General features: G+C 47.0%; 1 protein-coding gene across 2 annotated transcripts in view; it reads left to right on the top strand.

The window, feature by feature from the left end:
• The window catches only part of TFAP2B (transcription factor AP-2 beta), a 53,391-nt gene extending 38,259 nt beyond the window's left edge, over positions 1–15,132 (top strand). The window contains exon 11 of one of the 2 annotated variants that reach the window (XM_059728667.1): positions 14,770–15,132. The gene's annotated coding sequence lies outside the window, so the exon portion shown is untranslated. Of the gene's footprint in view, positions 1–381; positions 640–14,769 lie in introns of those variants that run through there. The other variant, XM_059728670.1, reaches the window with a different exon arrangement.
• The last annotated feature ends 6,327 nt before the right edge of the window (positions 15,133–21,459 follow it).

The raw sequence follows: 21,459 nt of genomic DNA, 5'->3' as shown, positions 1-21,459 counted from the left end.
AAAATAAAAAAAAACCCGGCGACATAAAGTATCTGTCCTAAACTTCCTACCACTGTTCTGGTTTTATAATCTGCTTTCCCACTTATGACCCGGGGGGCCCTTTTCCTTTCTCTCCCTTGCCTCAGTCTCTGTTCTCAACTCTTGATAGTTCTATTTTCTATTACAAAACTTCACATTGATTTATATAGTCATAAACATCATTTTTGTCTTTCATCCCTTTGGGGTGAACTCCTTCCCCCCCCCCCCATCTATGTTCCCCACATTTATAGAGACCTCGTAAATAACAGCTGCTGTCCCTTTGATGGAGCCACTCAAATGTCTGAAATAATCCGGAGTGCAAATGTATTCACTGGCTTCATTTGTTTTCCGCCTCTCCTACAGAGACCGATAGCCTTTGTATAGATGGGCAGGTGGATCGACAGATCCGAGACATTGCAGATCTGATGGTTTCAAAGAAAATGCTGTGTGGTTTGTTGCTGTTTGTTCCTTCAAATCCGATATTTAAAACCATTCAACATGCCCAAATCAAATACTGACACGTCTGGGGAAGAAGTCGGTGAAGGGGGAGGCATTTGCTCTTTGCTGTATCATTTATTCGTATTGAAGCTCTTAAAATAAACTTCATCTGGAGACTTCAAATGGAAAGTTTGTTCTATCTAGTTTTGTAGTATGCAAATAATAAATAATAATAATAAAAAAAAACCACCCCAAAACCCTTGCAACTTGCTTTCGGGTGTTCATAGGGATCTCACATGCCCTCTGTTCTCGTCCTATTGCCACCCCTGGCCAACTTCCCCCGGATTTCGATGGGGGCTCACTATTGCCTACACTTTTGTGCTACACACACACTCCTACTCATGGAGAGTGTCTCCGGTGCAGTCGCTCGATATGATCCGGAGTGAAAACACAGTAGACGGTAATTACAGCACGCACTTTGTAGTTTCTATTAAACAACCAACCCTATACAATTACACGGGCTATAATTATTTTTTTGCTCCTCAGCTATCATCTTGCACGCTCACGATGAGAGGTCTGCCCTCCCAGCTGGGGAGATAAAATGTAGACGATCACCCGTGGAAAGAAGAAACTTCCACTGTGTGTAAGGCAGGAAAAGCAGAGTCAAATAATAAGTGAATCAGCCTCTGGGTTGGGTGTGCTGATGCAGTGCTATTTTTGCTGGGTTTTAAAGGTGGGGATGAGCTATTGGGTCTCATCATCAGCATCAAAGAGGTCTTGCATGTCAATGAAGAGCAGTGCTCTGAAGAGGAGGGAGCACTTCATTGAATGCAGGATCTTTTGGATAGTTCCCTGTGATCCATCAGCACGTGTTGAGACTGACAAAGCATCCGGGTCTAACATTGTAATGGCTTGGGCAGTTCTAACCTGGCAATCCTGCTAAAAAAAAGGCTAGGCTGAGTGAGAGGTGAGAGAAAAAACCTTATTACCTACACAATGCATTTTTAAACCAGCGGTTAATGCACATTTGCTTAATGGGTTCATCCCTGCCCAGAACTTCGCAGGAGTTCTTCCTCCTGGGGGGCTCCACCCTTCCTCTTCCCCCTGGCACCAGCCACACACAGCGCCAGGTTTGCAGGAGGAAGGACCCTTCTGTCGGGTCCCCCAAAAACAACAAGCTTGAGGGCAACAATACGGATGAAAATCCTCATTGTTTGCCCCTTGACTCCTGTTGCTTGATCCCAGAGTTCCTGCTAGTGAGAGGGCATTTAGACTCAGCTGGTATAAAAGATGGGTGATATACTAGTGAATAATGGGAAGAGGGGGAAATGAATGGTATCATAGTGCAAAAAACACCGCCTTTCGTTTAGGGGGCTTTGTGCACTTGCTATATAGGTAAATAGGCAGGTTTCTTTTTGTAAAGCACGGTCATATTTATCAATGGGACAGAAAGAAAAGGGGAAAGTGATTTAGTAAGTTTATTTGCTGGTAAAACTGGAAAGATTCTGTGTGTAATGAGCACAGTTCAAGTAAACAGATTTTTTAAAATATATATTGCCATTGAGATCTTCCAGTAAAATTGGAAAGATTTGCTGGTAAATGCTTATACATATGTAAATTTATTAAATCACTTCCCCCCTTTTCTTTCTGCCCCATAGATAGATACATAGATAGATATAATTTTTTATATCAATGGGACAGAATAGATACATATATATGGTTATATTTATGGCATATATATATATATATATATATATATATATATATACACACACACATACATATACTTATATATAATGGTATAATAAATGTAATTATAGCTATATAGATATAGTTACATTTATTATACCATTATATATATGTATATGTATGAATGTATATCTCAGTGGTAATAAATATAATATATATAATGGTATAATAAATGTAACTATATCTACATATATACATTTTATATATGTATATATATGTACTTACATACATATACATACATATAATGGCATAATATATATAGATAGATAGATATAGTTACATTTATTATACCATTGTATATACGTATATGTAAGTATGTGTGTATATATATATGTGTGTGTGTGTGTGTGTGTATACACACTATATAGATATATACACACACACTATATATATACACACACATATAAAATGTATATATATATATATATATATATATATATAGATAGATAGAGTTACATTTATTATACCAATATATATATTATATTTATTATCACTGAGATCTTCTGGTAAAACTGCAAAGATTGTGTGTATGTGTATGTATGTGTAAGTATAATGAACATAGCTCAAGTAAAGAGATTATTTTATACGTATATTTATATTATATTACATATAGAATTATCTGTTTACTTGAACTGTGCTCATTACACCCCACACGCACACACACACACACACACACACACACACACACATGATCTTTCCAATGTTACCAGCAGATCTCAATGGTTAAATATATATATTTGAGATCTTCTGGTAAATGCTTATAATGGTATATTTGTTATACCATTATATCTCAATGGTATATTTATTACCATTGTGATCTGCTGGTAACATTGGAAAGATTGTGTGTGTGTGTGTGTGTGTGTGTGTATGCGTGTGATAAGCATAGTTTAAGGAAACATAATTTCATGAACAGCTGAAAATGAATTTTTGGAGATCTGCATATCATGCATATGCATTGTAGGATTCTAGCTAGCTATTTAGCCCTTGCCATGTGTGTATTTATATACGAATGTGAATGCACATACCCAAACACACAACTAGGGATTACTGGAAAAGGAGGGAAACTCAGCGAGGTTGATTCAAATTCCTCCCCCCCTGCCCTGCATGCTAGAGCCTCAAATGCTCTCCTCAAGTCTGCAGGTTTTACCCTGCCTTGAGATCTGCTTGCTTCCGCTTCAAAGGTTTATTTAAACTTTAACTCCCTGTGACACCAGCCCATGGAAATTAAACCAGTGTTCACCGCTGGGCTGTGTGTTGGCTCTGTCACAGGAGCCGGGGCTTTGTTTGGAAAGGTTGCAAATGAGACTTACCCAAAAATGGGGGCTTGGCTTCCTAGATCTTAGAGTTAATAGGGGTTCAGAGCTGCTGTTTTAATGGGGCAGTGAAAACATATAAGTCTGGGAGATTCTGCAAGAGTCTGAAGCATTGAGAATGCAGCTAATGAGTGTGTTCATGGACTTATATGCAGGCCTGTTTTTACCTTGCCGGGGATACTTTACTGCTGCTGGCTTTTTCCAAAGCACAGAAGGCAACAGGGCTTCTTTCTTTCCTTGTTGGTCAAGCTCCCTCACACCATATACGTGTATGCAGCTTTCTGCTAGAGCCATCCATAGTCCCTTGTAGACCTATGGGTGGCTGTAACCTGCAGGATGATTTTCATTCACTCTGGGAACAAGGAGGTGGGATGAGATAGTTGGGCATGGTCCTGCCCTGAGCAGGGGTTGGACTAGATGACCTCCTGAGGTCCCTTTCAAGCTTCATGTTCATGAATTTAAGGAGATCCCCCATTGCACTGAAAGCTGAATGGGGGAGAGAACTATATAATCAGAAAAATCTGATCTGTGCCTGGAGCAAGCTCACCTCCAGGCCATTAGCTTGCACTGGTTACATCTCTGCACTATAGCACTTAGGGGCTGGGGTCTCCCTGGAAAAGAGGACCTCATGTTTTGCTAATGGGCATGGATGCTATAGGCTATACAATGGAGTCTGCCTATAGGGCCTGATCCTGCATTATTGGAGTGAACCCCAGAGCTCACCCCTTGGCTCCTGGGATGCCCTTGCCATCACAGTGCAGGGGCAGAGACCTGCCTGTTCAGCCCTGGAGCAAGCTGCAGAGTCCAGATGAATGCTCACAGCAGAGTCCCTGGGCGGCTCATTTCCAGCAGCCCCAGCCCTTGCTGTGCCCATAGCATGGGCTCCTCTCTTCTGCCAGCATTGTCACACTCACCTGTTTGACTTCCCCGGATCCTATTTGTAAACTGTCCCCGATATCCATTATTTAGTAACCCACAAGGTGATAACTAGGTTGTCCTCCCTGCTCCCCCACTCCCTCCCTTCCCCCTCCCCCCCTCCCCAACAGTCTGTCAAGCAATAGGCTGTAAAATAGTTATCCAGCCCAGAACACAGGCAAGTGCCGTTTGAGAGTAATTTCTGCCCCCAGCGTTTCGCCGGGGGCCAAGCAAGCGTGCTCTCTAACTGATCAACCTGGATATTTCATTATTCATTAATTTACTGTTTAACCAAATCCCACTCATTATCAGAGGCAACGCTTGGCAGAGCCCAGCCAACAGTAGCAGTTGGTGTCAGGCGTGGAGAATTGGCCCATTTGATCCTGGGCTGTTTTATTATTCAACACCACTGACTGAGAAAAAGGTCCATGAATAATAAAGAGCCAAAGCGTGTTTGAACTGAGAAGCATGACACAGCCTTACAAAACAGCGGTTAGAAAATTAAAGGCGAGGTGGCCAGGGCTTTGCATTTTTTATTCTGGCTGTGGGCACAGGCATTGAGATCCCGTGTTGTAGCTGTTACTGTGGTGGGGGTAATGATGATAATGATGATGGTAATGATAACAATGATAGCAATAATAATATCCACAATACTAACAATAATAGACTCATCCTCTTAAGCTCACTGATTCTTTGGTCTAAGTTACACCTACATCAATAACTGTGTTTTCCCAAATACTCTGTTTGGTGGTAGGATAATGATGATGATGGTACTACTACTGATTACCACAACAATAACAGTAGCAGCAGCAACAGAAACATTATTTTGAAGTTATTGCTTCTTGGCTCTAAGCTAGACCTGCATTAATAATTGTGCTTCCCAAAAGACTTCAGGTGTTAGAAAGATTTTGAGAAGAGTGGTGGTAGATTGGGTAGTAGTCTAATATAACAAAAACAATTACAACAACTATCATTAATAAACCCGGTAATTTGCATACAATTATGCATTCCTTGCACACCTAGAAGTTCAGTTTTTGGTCCTTCTTTACCTACGTGCATGTACCTAGCTGTGCTTACTCACTGTCTGGGATTAGGATTGGCCCACAGTTTAAAAAGTGGTTCTTGATTTTGGGTGTTTCCTTGCTTGGGTAGCCAATTTGTGGTACTTCACAGGTCTGATATGAAGCAGTCAGGCATTTCAAAGATCGAAAGGTCCACCCAAGTCTAGCAACCCATAGGGCTAGTACAGTTAAACTAGACTTATTTCCATACTCATAGAAAGAAAGGATCTATCCTGTTCTGAATTCCTAGGCTCAGTGTCCAAGTATCATTGACAACTGGCTCAGTTGAGGACATGAGTTCAGAGTGAGATTCAAGTCATACATCTGAAGCCATATGTAGCAAGATGCTTTAGCTGCTCTGGAACTACTATTCTGCGAGTAACATTTAGCACTTTTAAGGGGGAAAAAAGTCAAATCCTATTGATTCTGAAACATGGGATCCTGGTACAACACAACCAAAACGGCACCGGTTACCTCTGAAAATTTAGCCTGATGGGGCCACTTGCTTAAGTAAGAGCCATAAGATGAGAGAGAGTTTCACCTGAGCATCATACCTAGGAATAAGTCATTTAATACTGGCAACTGATACAGTTACAAAAACAAAGCTGGAATAACCACAGCCAAAACAAGTGCCTCCACCAAACCCTTTTCACTACATGGATATCAAAAGTCCTGAAACATTTTTTTTTTCCCTTCTGGATTAAAGACCTCTACAGTGTAATTTTCTTCCTCTTTGACTCTAACAACTCTGGCGTTATATGCACTTGGATTATTTCATTACATCAACAATCATCCTTGGTGCAACTCCACTGCAAAGCAACCAAAGGGCGAGTTTTTCCCTGTCTTTTTCTGCTGCTGTCTGTTATTGGTTTTCAGAGGGAGGTCATCCTTGCCCCATCCCCTTATAGGTCCCCTTGTACTGTTCCTGACTCAGGAGCTTCTTGGGAGTCTTCGCTGGCAAATGGGAAGAGAGGATCTTTTTTCTGTTTCTCTTCTTCCTTTCCCCCAGATCTGTAATATAAGATGGCTATGGGGATGAGGGAGAACGGGCACAGAGTTTGCAGAACCAAATGCAGATTATCAATGCATACTGGTCTTGCTCAGAATCAAGAAAGACCTCCCATGTAATTTTAGGTTTGCTTTACTTGAATCAATTATTTATTCAATAAAACCAGTGGCCAGTTCAGCCCCACACTGCATGCCTTTTTTGTATCTGAAGACTGGCATTAAGCAAAGGCATTTTTGAAGAGTCCATGTGTATCCTACTGTGGCAGCAAGCACTTTCTCCACAGGCTGGGTCTGTTCCTTCAGCCTTTTTTTCCCTAGAAAGGACTACTACAAGGCAATGGGATTTCTTTCTGAACAAATATGGACCTGGGGACTGTGTAATGAACATACCACTAAAAAAATAGCTGCTTTTCCACAGCTTTTCCTATTTTGCTGACTCCAAACTAAGATAGAAATCCCTCAAGAGCAGGCATTCCAGGAGATTTGGGGGCCTTGCATTTCCAGTCCGAAAGAACAATGGAGCATGAAACTTGGAGTTTGAAAAGAGATGAAAGAATGGGAAAAAAGTTTCAGCTCAAACTTGGTTCCAAACATGGGTGAAAGCTCTGTAGGGTACATGTGTGTAGTTTTGATTTGGGGGGATTTTGGGGGACTAATATACACTGGGCATGGCTACATGAGATGCGTTAATGTGCCTTCGTCTAGTTTACTGTGTGGTACAAGTATATGTACAGGTGCACACCTCTACATGTGTGCACCGTTACTGTGCAGTAAACTAGGCTAATCATGACTACATTGGATACCTGCATTTGCCAATTTACTCACAATTAGTTAATGTGCAGTAATGCACATATAGCCGTGACCCAACACTAAGTTTAGTCCTGGGTCTGCCCTTCCACTAGCGGGCTGGCTAGAGACCAGCCCCAGGGCCCCTGGCTGCGAGCATCTCCTGCCCTGGGGCTGGGCTGCCTCTGTGGCAGGTGCTAGCTGCAGGCTATAAAAGCATGCAACTATTTTGTGCCCTGGGGCACACTGCACAGGAACCTGGATGAGCCTGCTCTGTGCACAGGAGCACTGCAGGCCCTATATGCCCTCCAGGATAGGACACAGACAGCCTCTGCCTGTCTTGACTCCTAGCAGGAGCTGCTGCTCCACAGGTGAGTGTTGTTAAGGGCTTCAGCCTGCTGCACCCATTGCCTAGCCCTGAGATCTCCCCAGGGCTGGTGGTTAGCTGTCTCTGGCAGCAGGGCACTTCCTGCTGCTGCTTGCTCCCAGCAGATTGCCCTGCATTTGATGGTGCTGAGGGCCATTGCCTCTACCGTGTGGCTCTCAGTCTCTGGCCATGCCCCTGTGCTGAGTGCTGCTCACCACTGTCCAGGGCCAGCCAAACAGGGACAGCTGAGCGGAGGCCCAGAGAGCTGGTGTGGGACGCACCACAAGCATGCCCTCCCCATCCTCCCTGTTGAGGCCTGGCTCCACCTGCACATGCCTGAGCCTTCCACTTGTGGCCCCAGCTGGAGCCAGGAGGAGATCGGACACCTCGTGGTGCTCTAGGGTGATGTGGAGGTGCAGAGGCAGTTTGCATGGGGCAGGCGCTCGAACCCACATTTATGAGGCCGTCAGGTGGAATGCAGGAGTGAGGGTACTCCTGGTTGGTGCAGGTCTGCTGCTATAAGATCAAGGCCTTCCGGGCACAGTGGGTAGCTGTGACTGACCACAATCATCAGTCTGGTCATGCCTGCAAGACCATGCCCTTTATGTGGCAGCTGACCAGGATTTTGGCATCCTGGGACTCAGGCCACAACCCTACAGTGTTCACCAGCTAGGACGGCCTGCCAGAGATCCTATTCCAGCCCACCCTGACCCCTTTGGTGACATGTCACCAGAGGAGGGACACTTTGGTGTTCAGCATCCTGTCCCCACACCTCCCTGGCTGCTTCATCCACTAGCAGCTTGAGGAGACCTGGGAAGTGACTGCCTCAACAGTTTCACAGTCTCAGACCCCACCACGAGGAGTAGCTGGTCATGACACCACCGACCGCCAGCAGTGCCAGCTCCTCCCCAGAGGGAGCCCCTGGCTGAGCTCTGGCCCATGGGCTGAGGACATTGGGTACAGCCAGACATCATCGCTGATGGGGAAGCCTGTACCAAGCCACCAGCCTCCGCAGCCCCGGCCACGTGGTAAGTCCTGCACTGTGGGGAGGGCCCTCCCAGCATGTAGAGTGGTGGGACAGAGTTCAAAACTCTGGGATTTCTGGGTCCCTGCAGTTGGGCAGGCATAGGCTTCCTACACCCCGAGGAAAGTGTTAATGTTGGCAGTGATGCCCTCTTCAGCAGCGGGGGGCCAGGCTGTGTAGCGCTGCCACAGGTATCCCTCCAGGCAATGGCAGAGGTTGTAGAGCAAACCAGGAGCACAGGTGTGCCCACGGCACCAGGAGGGTCAGCAGCAGCAGGGTGGAGTGGCTTGGGCACCCCTCCACCTGCACAAACTGCTGCCCAAGGCACATGCAGCAGGGGCACATGCAGGGCACAGAAGGGGCATGGGGGGAGGCAGCCCTAGAGCACCTCCCTAGAGTGGCCCCCAGTGGGGAAGGCAGGGACATGGCCAGGCCCTTACTTCAGTTGTCCAGGAGCTCCATGCACCCTGAGCTGAGGTGTTGTGGGCTGGGCAGCAATACAGCAGAGCAGTTTGCCTGTGGGGGATGGGAGGGGAAGAGTGGGCTCCGGAGCTGCAGCAGCAGGTGTTGCCAGGAGCCTGGTCTGGCCTGCCTTGGGAAGGGGGCAGGGGAGGCAGACTGCTTGGAGCCAGCACCTGGTGGCTCAGCCAGCTGACACCTGGGCCTAGACCTGCCCAACCAGACATATCATGGTCCCTGGGCACCTGTGCATGGCCAACCCCCAATCTGAGGTTGTGCACAGTTCACAGCCCCTGGTGCAGAGCCTCTTGTCTCTGAAATGTTGCAAACTCTCACAAAATACTTCTATCTCTTTCCTCTGTAGGGCCAACATCTGGACATAGGGGAGAGGCAGCAGGGTCCAGTGGGGAGGTGGGCTCCACATCACCACCACCCAGCACTTCAGCCTGCCACATGTGCTGGCTGCATCAGCAGTGGACTCAAGACCACACCCTCCTGCTCCAGCCCCTTATGGAGGTGGAGGAGGAGCAGGAGGAATAGGCACAGGCCTGGCAGGAGGAGAATATCACTTGGGAGACCATCCAGGAGGATGCATGGGACTGGGCACAGCGGGATCACTGGACTGTGGTGGAGGCTCTGGAGCGGGAGTAGATTGAGCTGCTCAGGCAGCAAGTGGCCAACCAGTTCACAGACAATGACTGTTGTATCCTGGAGACTGTCTTGGGCCTGGTGGCCATGTGCATGCCCCCCACTGCCTGGCCCCTGTTCCTAGCCCCACAGGGCTCTTGACAGCTGAATGATGCCCTGCAGCATGTCCCCACGTGGGCCTGGGAGGAGGTCTTCAGGCATCTCCAGCCCGCTGAAGCCCTTGGCCCGGCCCCCACCCCGGGTCCCCCACCACCCACCTGGCCCCAGCCCTGCCACTCACCCTGTTGTGACATGCCCGAGGACTCAGAGATGCCAGGCATTTCACTGCAAGGGAACACTGGCCCTGGACTCAGGCAGCCAAGGGGAGCCACCTGCCCCTGAGGAGCGCTGTCCAGAGTCACTGCAGGACAAGCCCACTGCCCACTTCAGTTTCCATGGCCCCCAGACCTGCAGGGGAATGGACCAAGGCCTGGGTGCTGGTTGTCTGCCCCCATGCTCTGCCTTCTAGGCACCCCTACCCCATGGCCCCCACTCCAGGGCAATAAAAGCCTGAGACTCTTGTATATAGTTTTTACATTGGGAAGAGGGTTTTTTATTGTTGTGGGTGGGGAGGGTGGTGGAGAGGCTATGTTTTTTGGGGAGGGAGGGGGGAAGGGGCTCTGTGTGTTGGGGAGGGGGGGACAAGAGAGCGCTATCTGTTGAGCGGGGAGGGAGCGGGGTGGGGGTTGTGAGGGGAATAAATCTTTTATTTTCAACCATGTGCATGTCCTGAGAGTGGTGCTGGGTGTGAGCAGGGACTAGAGGGTCTGTGGGTAGAGGGAGGAATGCTGTAAGTGGTGGTCCACCAAGGCCTCCCACACCTGGTATCCTGGCCCCCACTGGCAGGTGTGCACATTACTTGGTGCCTCACCAGAGGTGGCCTGCCGCTGGTGCTGGAGTTCATACTCCCACCACCAGGTTGCCTCCGCCCAAGTGCTTCCTCTACCTAGGCCTTCCTGAACACCTCTTCTCAGACCTCACAAATATTGTGCAGCATGCACACTGCTATGATCACCCAGGGGAGCTTTCTCTCGGTCACATCAAGGTGGGTCATAAGGGATTGCCAGCGGCCTTTGAGGCAGTCAAAGGTGCACTCAATGAGGATGGGGGTTTGGCCGAAGGGCTGGTTAAAATGGGTATGGTGGGGTCCAGGTGCCCAGTGTAGGGCCTCATCAGCCACAGGAGTGGAAGGTAGGTTGGGTCCCTGATGAGGGGTGGGATGATGATGGTGCCCAGCTGCATGTCCTCCATTTCTGGAGTAAAATGCCTGCTCTCCACAAGCACACCAAGTCCAGAGTTGTGGAATACCAGTGCATTGCGCATGCTGCCCACCCAGCTGGCTCTGACATGGGTGAAAGTACCCTGGTGGTTGGCGACTGCCTGGAGGACCACTAAGTGGAACTCCCTGTGGCTATAGTGGGGCTGGCTTGAGTGGGGTGGACAGGTGACAGGGACGTGCATCGCATCCAGGACCCCAATACACTGGGAGAACCCCAGTGCATGAAACCCTGTGGCCATCACCTGGGGGGTCATGGACGCCTGGACAGACTATAGCTGCCAGCACATCCTGATGGCACCACATACCTCCAGGATGGCCTCCCTAGTGGTGGCCTTGTCTATCCCAAATAGGTGCCTCACATACCACAGGTTGGTGGGAGTGGCCAACTTGAACAGCACCAGGGCTAGGCAAGTGTCAGTGGGAAAAGCCAGGCATATGCCAGTGTCCTGGTGCTCCAGGTGGGGCCAGATATGGTGAAGCAGGTCAGCAAAGATGCCCTGGGTCATCCTGAAGGCATCAACCCACTGCTTGTCATCCCAGTCATGTTGTACTACGTGCTGGCACCAGTCCTGACTGGCTTGGCGGGCCCAGACACAACGGTGCTGGAGAGATAGGAGGGTGACAGCAGTCCTGCTGGCGGCATCCTGGAGCTCCTCATCATTGTGGCTGGTTGCAGCAGCTGTGCAGCAGCAGGGGCCCTGGAAGGGTGTGTGGCAGCTGTCCAGTTGGTCGCTGTGTGTGGGGGAGCTGGGTGGAACGAGATGGCTGTGAGCCAGGCACTGGTGATGGCAGTGGGCCAACAGTACAACCAAGGCAGCCGGGAAGATCTATCTGGGGAACCTGTTCCTGGGTGCCAGGGCCAAAAGCTGGTGCAGCCATGGCTGAGATGTGCACCTGGGGCAGGAGCAGAGCTGCCACATGCTGCCTATATCTGTGCCATGCTGCTTCTCTTAACATGGGAAGTGTCTGCCCAGACTACAGAGTGCGGGGCTGTGTTTTAAAGATGGCTGCCAAATGCTGGCAGATGGGTCTGTCTTCAACATGATTGCCAAGTGCTGGTAGCTGGGGCCAGAGGCTGGAGCTCCCCCTGGTGGCTACAAGGGGACATGGCAGGGCTGGAGGGAACTGGAACTAACTTTAGTGCCAGTTCACTGCATGTGTAGACACCTGCCAAAAATCAGATACTACATAGTAAGATAATGCACAGTAAATTTAATAGCAACTAATTGCTTATGTAGATGCACCCACTATGCAAGTTCCTGGTTTTAAATGCCATTCAGTGCAGATTACCACCTCTGCTCTAAATTTTCACTGGCAGAGTTACTCAGGTCTAACACACCACTGAGATCAGCCTACTGATGATGAACTTGTAGGACCCAGGATTCATTTCCACCACCACTAAAATTAACAGGTGCCTTCTCTCTGATGTCAGTTGACAAAGGATTAGCCTTCGAATAGTAAATGTGGGCCCAAGGAAAGGGAAAGTTGAAGTTCTGGTTAATGCCCTGGACTATGATTCAGGCTTTCCAGATTTACTTCCCAGTTCTACTACCGATTTCATATGCATCCTAGTGCCACCCTTGATCATTGCAGGCTCACGTTCTTCTCTAGAGTAGGTATAATGATATTTCCTCCTTACAAAGATGTGTGGTACAGATGAGTTCATTAACAGCAGTCATGTGCTCATGTACCACAGCGACAAGATTCTCTTAAACTTAATTCACATTGGGCACATCTACACATGCATTAATGTACCTTTTCTAATGCTCATTACATTTAGTATCTCCAATGTGAGGTACTAAATTAATGCGCATTACATTGTGCTAATGCACAGTAGTGCATTTGCATGCTTTTTTTCGTGATGGTTAATGCACAGTAGACTATTTTACTGCACATTAGCATAATGTCACAGTTTTTTAGTAACACTTTTATCTGCAGTATTCTATTGTGCATTAAAGTGCATGTGTAGATGCACCATTTGTCTCTTTAGAGTGTAAACTGTTCAAGGCAGTGGCTGTTTCTTGCTGTGCATGATGGAATCCTTGTAATACCCATGGTCCCGGGCACTATCATACTGATACGGTGGAAGCATTATGGGTGCTTTCCTTTGTGGGCAAAGCTCCTTATGGATAGCAGCCTTCCTTTTTGACTGGTAACAAATGCCCATGCTTTTCCCATCTCTGAAAACAACTTAAGGGGCCAGATGCTATTCCACCTATTAGGTAAGTAAGGTGGATTTAGGCATCTGAGTCCAATTCTATTCCACCTTGTTCATCTCCTGCAAATATGAATGCATCTACTTTTGTTATATGCTATCACCTGAATAAGTCACAAAAAGCAGTGAAGAGGAAGAGGACCCACCCACTTTTTACACACATGGTTTTTCAGGGCTTTGAGCAGGGTAGAATAGAATCATTCCTAGGGGGGCTAAGTCATTTTGAACATGACAATAGGTGGGTCAGGATCTGTTCCTTTCCTCTTTCCAACATAGGCAAATGGTGGAGGGAAGTTAACATTTCCATGGCCTTATAAATGTGAGAAGCAGGCCTGGAAACCCCATTGGGGGCTACTGACAATAAGTGGATGTGAATGTGAAGGAAGGACAATGTTGCAGGCACAACATCCCTGGTGTCCTTGCACGTGATTGTAATTGAAAGTGGGTGAAGCACTGGGAGTGTGAGGGTGTGATTGTGATTAAGTGTGGGTGTACTGTGAGTATAACAGAAGCTGAGTGTTGGGCAGTGTGTACGTAACTGAATGTGAAAGTGTCTAAATGACTGTATGTTAATGGAGGTAAGAGGGAATGATTGAAATTGAAAGCAAGTGTGGCTGAGTGTGTCTGTGACTGAATACACGTGTGAAGGAATGACTATAATGCAGGTGTGTATAACAGCACAACTGTGACAGTGACTGCAAACTGATGTTTCTGTAGCAGATGGGGTGATAGGTAGTGTCTATGCAACATAATCACAAGTGCAACTCCGGCTTTCTAAGATAAAGTGTCAGACTATACAGCCCTTGCCTAAGGAAATTGAGAGTTACAAACAGTCTCACCTATTGTAACAGGACTCTTTGCATACGTAAGTGCTCAGCACCATGCATGAAGACTGCAGAATCAGGGCCAAAGAGAACATAGATTAGCAAATCCACAGTAAGCAGAGCTAGGCTAGCCTCCAAAAAAATCGATTTGCTCAAATAAAATACCAAACTTGCTTTTTCTATGTTCATGCTGGTGTAAGGTCTGTGTTGTGTCAGGGTTGATGGCAGTCTTATATAGACTTTAGATTATTAATGTATTGGATGGCGTGGATAGGGATGATCCTGCCTTAGGCTGAGGGTTGGCCTAGATGACCTCCAGAGGTCCCTTCCAGCCCTCCTTCTCTATGATGCTATGACTCTATGCCCCTCTTGTGTTTCGTTTCCATTAAGTTTACTGTGAGCAAGCTTACTGCAGAAATGTTTGTGAAGACAGACATTTGAGTGATTATTAAAGGATATTATTAGAGTCTATTAGAGTAATATTAGAAGAGATTTTCAGTTCTTTACATATGTATTCACACTGGAAACACGTTTCTAAGAATTACATTAATTCAACCTCAGAAGAGAAATAATAGTCCCTACCCTATGTGCCTGATCAAAACTAATTAATGTTGCTTAATTTTCAGATAACAGATACATTGAGGAGCAGCTTGGGACTGAGACTTGCCAGCAGAAAAGGGCTGGCAAATTATTTCAAACAAAGAAGAAACCGTAATCCTGATGACCATGTGCAACCACAAAAAAGGAATTAAAATCATCAATTTGCTCTTCCCCACTACAAATTATTTGCTCAGCTCAAAGTGGTTTGTGCGCCAGCGTGATTGAAAATGATGCTATGAGCAATGTTCCCATTGTCATTGCCAGTACACTGACTTTTAAAATTTGTTTTAACTTCCTCTTTACTGCTTCTCATAGACCTATACACACTCCTTTTGATATGCCTTAGGCTTGTCTACACTTGTAAATAAACCAAAATAGCAATGCCACAATTCTGGAATAGCTGTTGTGATATAAGTCCCCATTTGGACAAAGTTATTGTGGAACAAAAGGGCTTGGAAATTGGAAAAAGTCACTCTCTGAGGTGACTATTATGAGATATCTAGTCTTGAACAATTAACCTGGAATAGCCATTTTGTTCAATGGGCACCCCCTTCTTAGATAGTGTAGCCCAGTTAAAAGATATCTGGAATAGAAGTCAGGAAAAATGGTTTCTGCTACTACCTTGGCCATTAGCTTTGAGTCAGCTATTTCATCCCTCAATTCTTCCATCCATTAATGGGTTAACAGTCTTTAGTCTCCTTTATGAAGCACTTTGAAATCCACAATTAAAAAACACAAATGTGAAAGCTAAGCCAGTGATTCTCAACTGGAGTAGCTCAGCCCCCTGGGGTGCCTTGAGATCCTTTCACGATGCTGTGGGATGCCATGCAATGTTAGCACTGTTAGGTGTGCAAATAGAATTCACAAGATAAGCCCAATGGCCATGCTCAGATGAGTGGTAACGTGGGTTTCCCTGGGGACGGGTAACAGTATCACACTTTGTGCTGCTGCTACTTGTCCCCAGGGAATGCCCATGCCACATGCGGTCTGGTGCATAGCAGGTTTCCCCGGGTTAGGTAGGGGAGGCTGGGGCCAGCAACTGTGCTGGTCCTCGTAATCTTACCTGGGATCCTGTGGGCCTCAGGGAACGGCAGCAACAGCGTTTCTGCAGCAGGGAGCCTGGCTGGCAGCTGGGGCATGGCTCTGGCTAGCCAGGCTCCAGTTTTGGGTGGTGTATGCTTCCACCATGGATGCCACCCTGCTTTTTATCGTCATGGGCTTTTTTGACCCTGGGATCTCCCAGGGTCAATTCCACCCCCACCTGGGCTACGAAGTAGCAATGCAAGGAATGCCTCTATGCACAGTGTGTGGCACTAAAGATAGGTCTGCGGTGCCACATACGGCACGTCCATGCTCATCTGGATGCAGCCAATAGGTGAGTCTATATTTCCATTAACATGCTTTAGTTAATGCATATTAAATCTAGTACCTCCAGGGTGCATCTACACATGTGCTTTAATGCACATTAGCTTCTTTCAATGCTTATTAAAGCTTCACTTAAAAAACTGTGCATTTTTGCCAATGCGCATTAAGCTTTTCTTAAAAACCATGCTCTTTAGTTAATGCGTATTAAGGTAGGCTAGCGTGCATTGTCCTAGTACCTCACAATGGAGGTTCTAGATTTAATGTGCATTAACTAAAGCGCAATAATGCATTTGTATCCGCACCTATTGTGAGGGTACTAGCACAATGCACATTAGCCTGTCTTAATGTGCATTAACCAAAGAGCATAATTTTTCAGTGACAGTGTGCATTAAAATAGGCTACTGCACATTAAAGTGCATGTGTCAAAAAAAAGTGAGCTATTGGGGTCTTTCTGAGTTCTTTTCAATAGAAGAATTGCCATAGTATTTTCCACAATCAAAAAGTGAGTAAAAACTAAGGGCATTTGTACACATGCTTGCACCACAGCTCTGGGCACTTTTAAAAACACCGCATCACATGCATTTGTATAAATGGTGAAATGTGCATCAGCACTGAGAAAATGGCAGAGGCATGCTTTTGAACTAAAACACATCAAAGGTGTTTTAGTTCAAAAGTGAACCGCCACCATTTTCTCAGTGCTGACATGCATTTTGCCATTTATACCAATGCATGAGATGCAGCACCGGGCATGTCAGCTCATATGCCCTGGATCTCTGGCACATTGGAGTAGACAAATGTATACGTATATATTCCCTAAGACCTGGCATTTTCCACGGGCCACCTTGAGTCTACAGAGGGGTGCCCTGAGCCTAAAAAGGTTGAGAAGCATTGACTGCTAAGCATTATTATAATGTACTGGCAGGTTAATGAGCATTCATGACTTTTATACCTACTGGGCACATCAACACAAGATCAGCTATTAGTCAGCTACTGAGCTGACTAAATAGCTCAGCAGTAGTCTCTGCATCTACACACGTGGCCCTATTAGGCCACAGTAAATTAATAAATGCTGCCGTAGGTTAGTACTTGTAAACACATGTCGACACTGAGGGGGCTGGTTGGGACACAAGCATGCTTCAGTAAGGGGGCTGCCTGCTGCCTACCCCCACACTGGAGTACCCTCATGCCTTAGCCAGCCCCTCCGCAGCACGTTGAGCAGGGTTGGAGCAGCCCCAGGCTGGCAGGTTGACCACCTGGGTCCCCTGCCAGTTGGGGCTGCTCCAACCTGGCTCAACGTGCTGTGGTCCCAGGTGCATGTTCAAACATGGCTCCTGGGAGCAATAAACTCCAGCACAAATGGTGCCAGATTTTCTTGCTTCGAATTAGTTGCACATGTAGACGTAGCATGAACCCACCTGGTATTATCCTGTTCTGCTTTGAGTTGTATAGCCTTTGAGCATTTCATTTATGGCACCTTTTATAGATTTCATAGACATTAGGGCTGGTAGGGACCTCAGAAGATCATTGAGTCCAGCCTTCTGCTCCAGGGGCAGGAAGTCAGCTGGGGTCACAGGATCCCAGCAAGATAAATGTCCAAATGTCTTATAAAGGAGTCCAGAGTAGGTGCTTGCACCACCTCTGGCAGCAGTCTGTTCCAGGCCTTGGGGGCTCGGTCTGAAAAGAAGTTTTTCCTTATGTCCAGCTTGAAACGGTCTTGGAGAAGTCTGTGACCATTTCACCTTGTCATCCCATGGGGTACTCTGGTGAACAGGCATTCCTCCAGATCCTGATGCGCACCCCGTATATACTTATAGGGAACCACCAGGTTCCCCCTGAGCCTGCGCTTTTCCAGGCTAAAGAGTCCCATAGCTCTCAGCCTCTCACAAAAAGACCTGTTTCCTGCCCTCTGATCATGCATGGGGCTCTCCTCTGGACTCTCTCAAGCTTCTCCACATCCTTTTTTAAATTGTGGAGCCCAGAATTGGATGCAGTACTCCAGCTGCGGCTTCACCAAGGCTGAGTACAGCGGGAAGATGACATCCTGGGATTTGCTAGAGAAGCATCTATGGATGCAAGCCAGAGTTTTGCTCACTTTGCCAGCTGCATCATCACACTGGTGGCTCATATTCATCTTGTGGTCAGTCATGACCCCCAAGTCCCTTTCGGCCATGGTGCTAGCAAGCATAGCACTGCCGAGCCTATAAGCATGTTGTGGGTTTTTCTTCTCAAGGTGGAGTACCTTGCATTTTTTGGAGTTGAAAGCCATCAGGTTTTCGTCCTCCCATTTTCCAAACCTGTCAAGGTTGGCCTGGATCACCATCCTGTCCTCGGGTGTGGATGCTTTGCCCCAAAGTTTGGTGTCATTAGTGAACTTGGCCCGTCTGCTTCTGATACCAATGTCCACATCATTAATGGAGTTGTTGAAAAGGATAGGCCCAAGGACAGATCCTTGGGGGACCCTACTGGTCACAGGGCACCATGATGATTGACTTCCATTCACCTAATTCAATACTAAATACAGAAGTGGCCCCATGATGCAGCAGATCTTTTTGGATGCAAAATTCAGTATCTCCTTTGCACCATGCATTGCTTAAAACTGAGGGTGTCTGAATGTTATTGTTCAAATCTATGTAATCCTGAATTTAGGGAGGTTTCTGTAAAAGAGCATATTTTGGGCCTGATACACAAATGAACTCATTTCTAAGACCTCAACTGTTAGGCAGGTTATACTTATTCTCCAAATAGATAATGGGTGTGCATATTCTGTCCTGTTGTGTTCAGGATAGGCTGCTCTGGTTTTATACCAGTACTTGCCATTTTGGCTTTGGATCATTTGCAAAGCTGAGCACAGGCAAAGTAAAATGTGCAGTGATCAGAAAAATAGGCAGTGTGAATGAGGATAATCCATTTTTTGAACTAGGCATATTTGCTATCAGTTTTGAAGCAATGCAGTGAATTATGGTTCCTATACCAGCAAAGCAAGTGCAGGGCTTATTGTCTCTCTGAACCTGGCAAAAAACTGAAGAGTCATAGCAAAGCAGGGCTGGAATGGACCTGGAGAAGTCATCTAGACCAATCCCCTGCCTGAGACAGAATCATCCCTATCCAAGCCATCCTATACAAATCCACTGTGTAACCTTTTACGTAATTCCCTGTGTTAGTCTGAAGGCAGACAGAAGACAGGGTAGAGATGCACCTTATAGACCAAGTAAATCGGAGATGTAAAGCCTATGCTGTTGCAAGAAGAGGACTTACTTCATCAGATGCTGTGAAGGGATTGAAAGAAGCAGAGCTGCTGAAGAGAAATCAGTGGGTGCATCTGCATGAGACCTTTACTATGGAGCTGCTTAATTAGGTCTGCAGCAAAGTCTTGGCATTCACACCTGTGCAGGTATAGGCCCCAGTAAACTAATAAATGCCGTCATAAGTTAGTACTTGGAAATACAAGTGATATCCTCTGGAGATGTTATTTATTGTGTAGCAACACACATGTAGACACTGATGGGGATGGCTTGGGCATGAGGATGCTTCAGTACAGGGGCTTCCTGCTGGCTAGCCCCAAACTGAAGCACCCTTGGGCCCCAGCCAGCCCCTCTGCAGCATGTTGAGCTGGGTCAGAGCAGCCCCAGGCTGACAGGCTGACCACCCCCCAGGCCCTTGCCAGCTGGGGCTGCTCTGACCCAGCTCAAAGTACTGCAGTCCCGGGCACATATGTAAGTATGGGGCCCAGGAGCAATTACTCTAGCATGATATGCTCCAGAGTTTCTTGCTTCGCATTAATTGTATGTGTAGATGCATTCAGTGATTAGAATATAAAGGGTAGGGATGGAGGGAGGAAAAAAAGAGGGGAGAGCACTTTATAAGTATTACGCACACCCAGGCCCAGGTCCTATTCCACATATGAGGCAGCTAAGAATTAGTGGCTAAAAAATATGCATCTTATCTCAGAAGAACAACCTTCTTCCTTCCTTCAGGAGGAGCTTCAGGGGACAAAAGCACTGGGCAAGGCATTGCCTGCAGGCAGCCGATGAGAAATGGAGGCACAAGTGTATGTGTCTGATTCAGGGCTGCATATTATACACCTCATCATTGAAGCAGTGGGGGCAATAGGAGATCAACCCACCCAACTTTGGCCTCATAGCCAGGTGGTTAAAGCAGTTGCCCAGGTAATGGAAGACCTGGGTTTTAGGACCAACGCCTACAAAATAGGGTCGAGGAGATGAAGTTCCTTCAGGCTGAGGTGAACCATTTCCTGGGCATGTGCTCCAGCCACTAGGCTAGTCCACAAAAGGTGATTCTTAGTGTGTTTTCACATCAACACAAGGTGCTGCATTTTGCACTGAACCAAATGCTGCAGCTTGAATCTCTCTGGCATTAGGCATGTTCTGTGGATACATAAAAGATGAGGAATTAGGCACAGTTCAGGCACCTACCAGCTCTGATCTGGATAGCAACAACGCTTTTGTAGGACCCCAGCACTTATGTGTTTTTATCAGGATCACATCTGAGCCTGTGCACAAGGCTAAGATTAGATGCCAAAAGGATTTTGCCACCCACTGTTTGGTGCCCACTGGACCTGGGTTAATCTGGATCTCTTTTTATGATTTAGTTGCCTAAATTTCGCCTAAGTGCTGTTAGGTATCTATGAGAACAATTTGGATCTGTCCCTTAATCACAAGCCTGGGGTTCTAGTAAAAGGAAGGCCCAGGGAGGAATAGGACCCCTGCTAAATGGGCAGAAACAATTGGTGACAGATAGGGGGGACAAGGCTGAACTCCTCAACGAGTTCTTTGCCTCAGTGCTCCTAAGCGAGGGGCACGACAAGTCTCTCACTGGGGTTGTAGAGAGGCAGCAGCAAGGCGCCAGACTTCCATACGTAGATCCTGAGGTGGTGCAGAGTCACTTGGAAGAACTGGATGCCTTTAAGTCGGCAGGCCCGGATGGGCTCCATCCGAGGGTGCTGAAGGCACTGGCCGACATCATTGCAGAGCCACTGGCGGGAATATTTGAATGCTTGTGGCGCACGGACCAAGTCCCGGAGGACTGGAAAAGGGCTAACGTGGTCCCCATTTTCAAGAAGGGGAGGAAGGAGGACCCGGGCAACTATAGGCCGGTCAGTCTCATCTCCATCCTTGGTAAAGTCTTTGAAAAAATTATCAAGGCTCACATTTGTGAGAGCCCAGCAGGGCAAATTATGCTGAGGGGAAACCAGCACGGGTTTGTGGCGGGCAGATTGTGCCTGACCAACCTAGTCTCTTTCTATGACCAGGTTATGAAACGCCTGGACACAGGAGGAGGGGTGGATGTCGTATACTTAGACTTCAGGAAGGCCTTCGATACGGTATCCCACC

This window comes from Alligator mississippiensis, chromosome 1, assembly GCF_030867095.1.
Source record: "Alligator mississippiensis isolate rAllMis1 chromosome 1, rAllMis1, whole genome shotgun sequence".
Taxonomy (NCBI): Eukaryota; Metazoa; Chordata; order Crocodylia; family Alligatoridae; genus Alligator; species Alligator mississippiensis.
This window is presented reverse-complemented; position numbering and strand designations above follow the sequence as displayed.